Raw genomic sequence first — 6,731 nt, 5'->3', positions numbered from 1 at the left:
AAATACCGATGGTATGTTAAAGTTGAAGCTCGATCGACACTTGAATAATGTAGTTGCTTGCGAGTTGTAGTAGAAGTGACATGAGCAGCTTTTACAGAGATGATCTTTGAATCAACCAGAATCAGTTATTACAACCTCGGACCTCGAGCTCTCTTTTATAAGAATCATCGATGTTCGGTCAACCGATCCCCAGGTTCGGTCGACCGAACCAGCTTCCTTCCATCTTCGCTGAGGTCTGACGCTGATTCGATCTTCGGCATTTACTGTCATTAAAGTGTTCAGTTGACCAATCACCTTTTTTGACCGACTGAACAGATAATTTTCCTGTTCATCGAGATTCGCACTTAATGCTGCATTGATAAGGTATCGTTCGGTCGACCGATTAGCTTAGCTTCCTTCTCTGCTTCTGACCGAGCTGATATGTGCCACATCGTCATGGTTCAGTCGAACGATCAAGCTCTGATTGGATTCGCTCTGGTTTGGTCTAAACTTGTGTCTTTTCTTAGTTAGTCTGGTTTGGTCGACCGATCCTCTTGTTCGGTCGACCGATCAGGCCGAACCTGCAAAACAACGTTAAATAGTATTTTCCTATAAAACAGAGATTAGCACAGTAATATATAAAATGTATGAGTAATGATAATTGACAATTCAACTGTCTTGATCTCAACTTGGAAACATTTCCGGTTTCTTTAGTTGGATCAGTGACCTTAGGTTGTTCCCTTTAGGAACACGACCTCACTGTCGCTCCTCCAGTTGTTTACCTTAATCTACTTGCCAAACTTTGATCCTCCAGATCTGTTTGGACTTTTCACTTAGCCTTGATTAGCTTGCCAGGACTTTCTCTCGATCTTAGGTCCTCCAGACCTCTCGATTTCACTGCCAAGTGTCTGGTCCTCTATACCCACTTGGTCTTCTCACCTGGGTTCCATGATCTGCTAAGACTTTTCCTGCCTATCCTCCAACTAGGTCTTTCTCGGTTGAGTAAATAGTCTGCACATTTAATCAACTTATTAGATCACAACAAGACTTAATTTGAACCTTTGATAACATCAAAACTTATGTCTGATTCTGGTGCAACTTGCATCAACAATATCTCGTTTTTTGATGTTTGGCAACTAAGGTTCAAAGTTAAGTTAAAATATGTAAAAATAAATAAGCAAGAACTTTAACTCTCCCCTGAGTTAAACATCTCCTCCTGAATTCACTATCTCCCCCCCTTCGACACACATCAAAAATAGGGGAAACGAGCACACATAAGTAAAACTTGATTTGAAAATTTTTAAAGGCAAAATTATAAAATACATTTGAAATTTTAGCAAAGTAAAGTTTTCAAAATGAGGAACAATTTAAGTATTTGAAAATATTAAATAAAGGTAATTTTTTTTTTTGTAAAGTAAGCCTCTAAAGAAATTATTAAAAAAATATGTAGGTTCAGGAAAGTGTAAAATTTGAAAAATTTTAGCAAGGTTAAAAATTATGATTTATATTATTGAAAAGTGTAAAGTAAATTTAAAAAAAAATTAGGGAGAAATTTCGAAAGTTGAAAGTATAGTATAAAAGTTTTAGAAATTATATTAAAAAAATTATTTGAAATTATATATAAAAGTTTGAAATGTTTTAAAAAATAAATAATTTTCGAAAGAAAAGAAAAAGTTTTAAAAATTAAGTATGAAGCTCCCCCTAAAATCGATAATTTCCTAAAACTCCAAGCATGATTTTAAAAACTAAAAAAATGTCTTTATGATGAAATGTCCAATCTTTATACTAAGCCAAACTACCACAAGATAGTAGCTATTGACTCGGGTTGGTCAATTTGAGCATTTGAAACTAACTAGGTAGTTACTAGCTAGTAAACTCAAATTGATCAATGTATATTGTTTAAAGTTCATATTTATAGCGATGCACAAACATAAACATATGAAATCTTAGGCTAAGTCCTAAGCATCTCACCCATTCTAAATTTTACAAGTAAGGGATCCTACTGTGCTTGTGAGATGTTGGCTCCTAAAACTATAGGATCATGCAATTCTACGGGAAACACCTAAACTATTCCAGAAAAATAAAATATTTTGAAAAAAAAAATTTGAAAACAAAATTTTGAATGGGGAAATTTTATAAAAATAATTTTGAAAAACTACTAAGTACTAGTTTCAAAAACATTGTAAAAGAAACCTATTCTATAAAACACATTCCTAAATGTCTCCTTAAGTTACTAAATTCAGCTTCAGGTAAAGGTTTTGTAAATAAGTCGGTTAGGTTAGATTTTGAGTCAATATAGTTTAGTTCAATATTTTCTTTAGAGACATGATCCCTAACAAAATGATGTTTAACTTCTATATGCTTAGTTCTAGAGTGATGGATTGGAATTTTAATTAGATTTATAGAACTTATGTTATCAATATAGGGTTTCACATTTTTATAATCTAGATTAAAGTCTTTTAAGGTATGGGACATCCATAGCAATTGAGCTACACATTCATCCATTGCTATGTATTCGACTTTAGTAGTAGATAGGGCAACACAATGTTGTTTTCTTCTAAACCAACTAACTAAAGAGGGTTATAATAGTTGACATCTGTTAGAGTGTATACTGAAAGCCTAAGCTTTTGTAAACATTTATTTTGAATAAAGAATCACATTTGGTCAAATCATCTACATTTGTTGTAGTTGTTCAATTAATTTATATTGTAGATAACATAGTATGTGGTGTCACATACAGAAGATGATGTTATCAGTACCTTATAAATTATAAACAGTAGCTCACGACTAAAATGGAAAGGAACAAACCATTGGAAGGTCGTAGTGTAATTAGGAATTAGTTTATCTTAACTATATAATTACACTAGTACACTTAGAGTGTATTGAGTAGGACCATTTGAGGTCGTTTTCTTTTATACTGACTTTATAAAGGAACAAAGACCTCAGTGTTGGAGCAATCCCAATGGTCCGTGCGACCATGTGTTTTGGTATTTGGGCAAAGGGTTTAAGTTAGGTTCACCCTTGTATTTGATATGTGTATTTGAGTTGTGCAGGTTTGCAGGATACACATGTGACTCAGGTTGATGGCTTCGGGTCTGGTGAAGGATGGAGCATCTGAGGGACCATGGACAAGGCAGCGAGGACAAGGGCCGAGGGAAGCGACTTCGAGGCATACGCGAAGGATGGCATTGGGGACGAGCCGCGGGCTTGAATGCATCCGAGGGACGAGAGCCAAAGGAAGTAGGCTTGAAGGTAAAAGGTCAAAGCTGCAAAGGAAGCATCAAGTGAGTCATAAGGGTGAGGGTACGAGTGCACGAGAGATTGTACTCGGAGTAGAATCCTAGTTTTTAGGGTTTTACTGTAGCAGTACTGTAGCGTTACTGTAGCAGTCGACTGCATGTTTTAGCAGTCGACTGGTGCAGTCGACTGGGGCAGTCGACTGGCAGCGAACAGAATGTGTGGAATCGAGCCGTTGGGATGTAACGGTCGAATTTCCACAGAGGGCAGTCGACTGCATGTTTTAGCAGTCGACTGGTAGGCGGGGTTTTCCAACCCGTGGCCTATAAAACCAAAGCTTGGGAGCTTGGTTTGAGTTGACGAAATAGAGGTGGTTAATCTCTATTAGTAGTCTACTTGTGCCCTAGCATCAAAAGAGCTCTTGTGAGGGTTGTGGTGAGGTTTCTCCACCCACAAGGAGGTTTGAGCTAGCCGGAAGTTTTCCGGGGAGTAATCCACCGAAGGATCGGGATCGTCCACCTTACGGACACGCCGTGGAGTAGGAGCTTTATCTCCGAACCACGTAAATGATCGTGTAGCTTGGTTTGAATTCTTTCCTTTAGTATTTAGCTTTCTACTTGTTTTGTTTGCATTTCCGCTTGCGCACTAACGTTGTAGAAAGAAGCGAGTATTTGGGGGCGCCGTCTATCCAACCCCCCTTCAAGCCGGTCGTCCGATCCCCAACAAGTGGTATCAGAGCAAGGGCGCACTTCATCGGACTAACCACCGAGAAGAGCAACGCATAAGAAGATGGCCGGGTTGATTGTCCCTCCAAAGTTTGAAGGAGGAAGCCTTGTGGACATCACATTTTGGATGATGAAGATGGAAGTCTTCTTCAACACGGATTGGGACACCATGATGGTGGTAAAGGAGTCATTCAAAGTCCCAAAGAACAAGAAAGAAAAGAAGCTCCGAACACGACATTGGACGGAGGAGCAAACCTCACGATCGGAGGCAAACTCAAAGGTAATAGCAATTTTAATTGATTTATTGCCTCCTAATGTGATAAGTGGTGTAGGTAAATATGAGAATGCCCATGAATTGTGGAGCAAAGTGAAGAAATTACCATGGGAGGAATTTTTGCCTACACAAGAAGATGAAAAATCCGAAGAAAGTGATGAAGTGGTCCAAGAGGAGAAGAAGGACCAATCGGATGTGGAGAGCAATTCAACATCAAAAGAAGAAGAACCCAAGGAGATGGGTTTAATTGCTCAAGTTGAGGAGGAGGAAAATGAAGATGAGGCATTATCTACATCCTCAAGAATTGAAGAAAATTCCAAGGCAAGTGAAGAAGAAGAAGAGGTCTTGGAAGTGGTCAATCTAGCAAGCACCTCCACCGAAGTGAAGTCAAAGGACCACATAATTTGCTTCGGGTGTAATAAGAAGGGACACTACAAGAGTAGATGTCCTTTGGGTAAGAAAGAGGTAACTCCTAAACTCAATTCAATTCATTTTGAATCTAATTTGAGTTGTAGGAAGAAGAACGAGAAGAAGCACATTAGATGCTTCACTTGTGGTGAAATAGGGCACTACCACACCAAATGCCCAAGGAAGAGAGAGCTCAAAAGGTTGGGGCATTTAAGATGGGGGAAAAGAAGTGGAGGAAGAATGGAGGCTCATGTCAAGGGGGAGCTCCAAAGGTAAAGGGTAAGGTAAACCCAAATTTAAATTTGAAATCAAATTTAAATTCCTCCATGCATGCTAGGAATAATTGTTATTATTTACCCATGCAAAATTTTGGATTTAAATATCATGATAGGAATAGGGTTAATGTAGATCAAAACCCTAGGAAATCTATGCATGAAAAATCTAGAAACAATAGACCTAGGGAGACCCAAGGCATTAATCCCAAGAAGGGGAGACACATGCCTAGGAAGGGTAGGTCTAGGAATGTCCAATTTGGACAAATTAACTCTAGGGTTAGAAACCTAGAGAAGGAGAATCAAGCTTTAAGGGGAAAGCTTGATAAGTTGGAACAATTCCTTAAGAGATTCAATGTTGGATCTAAGGAATTAAGGATGATGTTGGGTAGCCAAAGACCCAACAATGATAGATCGGGCTTGGGATACCGATCTAGTCCCTCCAAGGCCAATGAGAGTTCATATGCTAGGGTGGCAAATGATCATGGCAAGGGAGAGGTCTCCAAGGCTAAGGGAAAGTCTTATGCTAGGGTTGCATATGACTATAGCAAGGAGAAGTCAATTAATGGCAAGGGAAAGTCATTTAATGGTAAGAAGAAATTAACCAAGGATAAGGTGTCCAAGGTTAAGAAAGTTACGTTTGTAGGCCAAGTGTCACCGGGGGTGGACCGATGTGGCCTAGCCATTGTGGAAGAGTCACCTAGGGAGGTGGCTAAGGCTAAGAGCTCTAGGGGGAGCTCAAAGAGTCAATTTGGGACCCATGGCCAATGGATCTCAGGTGGGTTCTACTTGGGGGTCTAGAGGAGCCATGGAGTGTGCCAAGTGGTTTAGAGACGGACTTGAGTCTCAAACCTAGGGAATTGGCACACATGGTTTATGTTTCATGCAAGAAATATGACAATTGGGGTCATATTGCATGATAATTGGTTTTGGAAGTATAGATGCCATATAAACCAATGCTAGGGATGCATTGTGGGTTGGTATGGGCAAATACATCAAGAGGAAGCCAAAACTAGGACTTTAGGTCAAGGTTCAATTGAACTTTTTAGCTAGTTTTGTGTTTTGTGTCAATCTTGGGATTGATGATAGATATATTTTTATATATATTTTTCCCAAGTAGATATTGATATAATAGACTTCTCTACAAAATTTGGAGATTTTTGGAGGTCTGTGGAATTTCTGGCACATTTCTGAAGTTGGCCAGAAAAGGTTGATTTTTTCATGAATAGTGTACCAGTCGACTGGTACAGTTACCAGTCGACTGGTAACACTGTTCACGAGCACAGAATGTCTCTGTAAGCTCGTTTTCATGGGGGCAGTCGACTGGTACTTCTTGCAGTCGACTGATACCAGTCTGAAAGTGTTTTCAGCACTAGATTTTGACCGGGTCAGCTTATATAGATGTATGCGATCCATGGGTGATACATACATGAGTTTAGGGTCATTTGGATGACAAGTTTTCAATAATTGGGATATTGTTGGAGAACTTTTTGGATGTTAGGCAAAGGGGGAGAAGTAAGGTTTAGTTAGGAAAACCTGAAAGTACCTTTGTGTAGGGGGAGCCTTGGGATAGGTTCTTAAAAAGCCCGTTGTAAAAATCCTAGCTCAATGGAGAGCTTAGGTAAAGGGGGAGCCTTGGGATAGGTCCTTCAAAAGCCTTATGTGGAAAATCCTAGCTCAATGGGAGCTTAGGTGTAGGGGGAGCCTTGGGATAGGTTCTTAAAAAGCCCTATGCATTGTTTCGGCGGTTGCCAAGTGTGTTGCCTTGGCAACGTAAGTCCATTCGGCGGTATAAGTCCAAGTGTGTAACCTTGGCAACGTAAGTCCATTTGTTTT

This window comes from Zingiber officinale, chromosome 8B (genome assembly GCF_018446385.1).
Source record: "Zingiber officinale cultivar Zhangliang chromosome 8B, Zo_v1.1, whole genome shotgun sequence".
Lineage (NCBI taxonomy): Eukaryota > Viridiplantae > Streptophyta > Magnoliopsida > Zingiberales > Zingiberaceae > Zingiber > Zingiber officinale.
The sequence above is the reverse complement of the archived record's forward strand: the minus strand, read 5'-3'. Positions refer to the sequence as shown.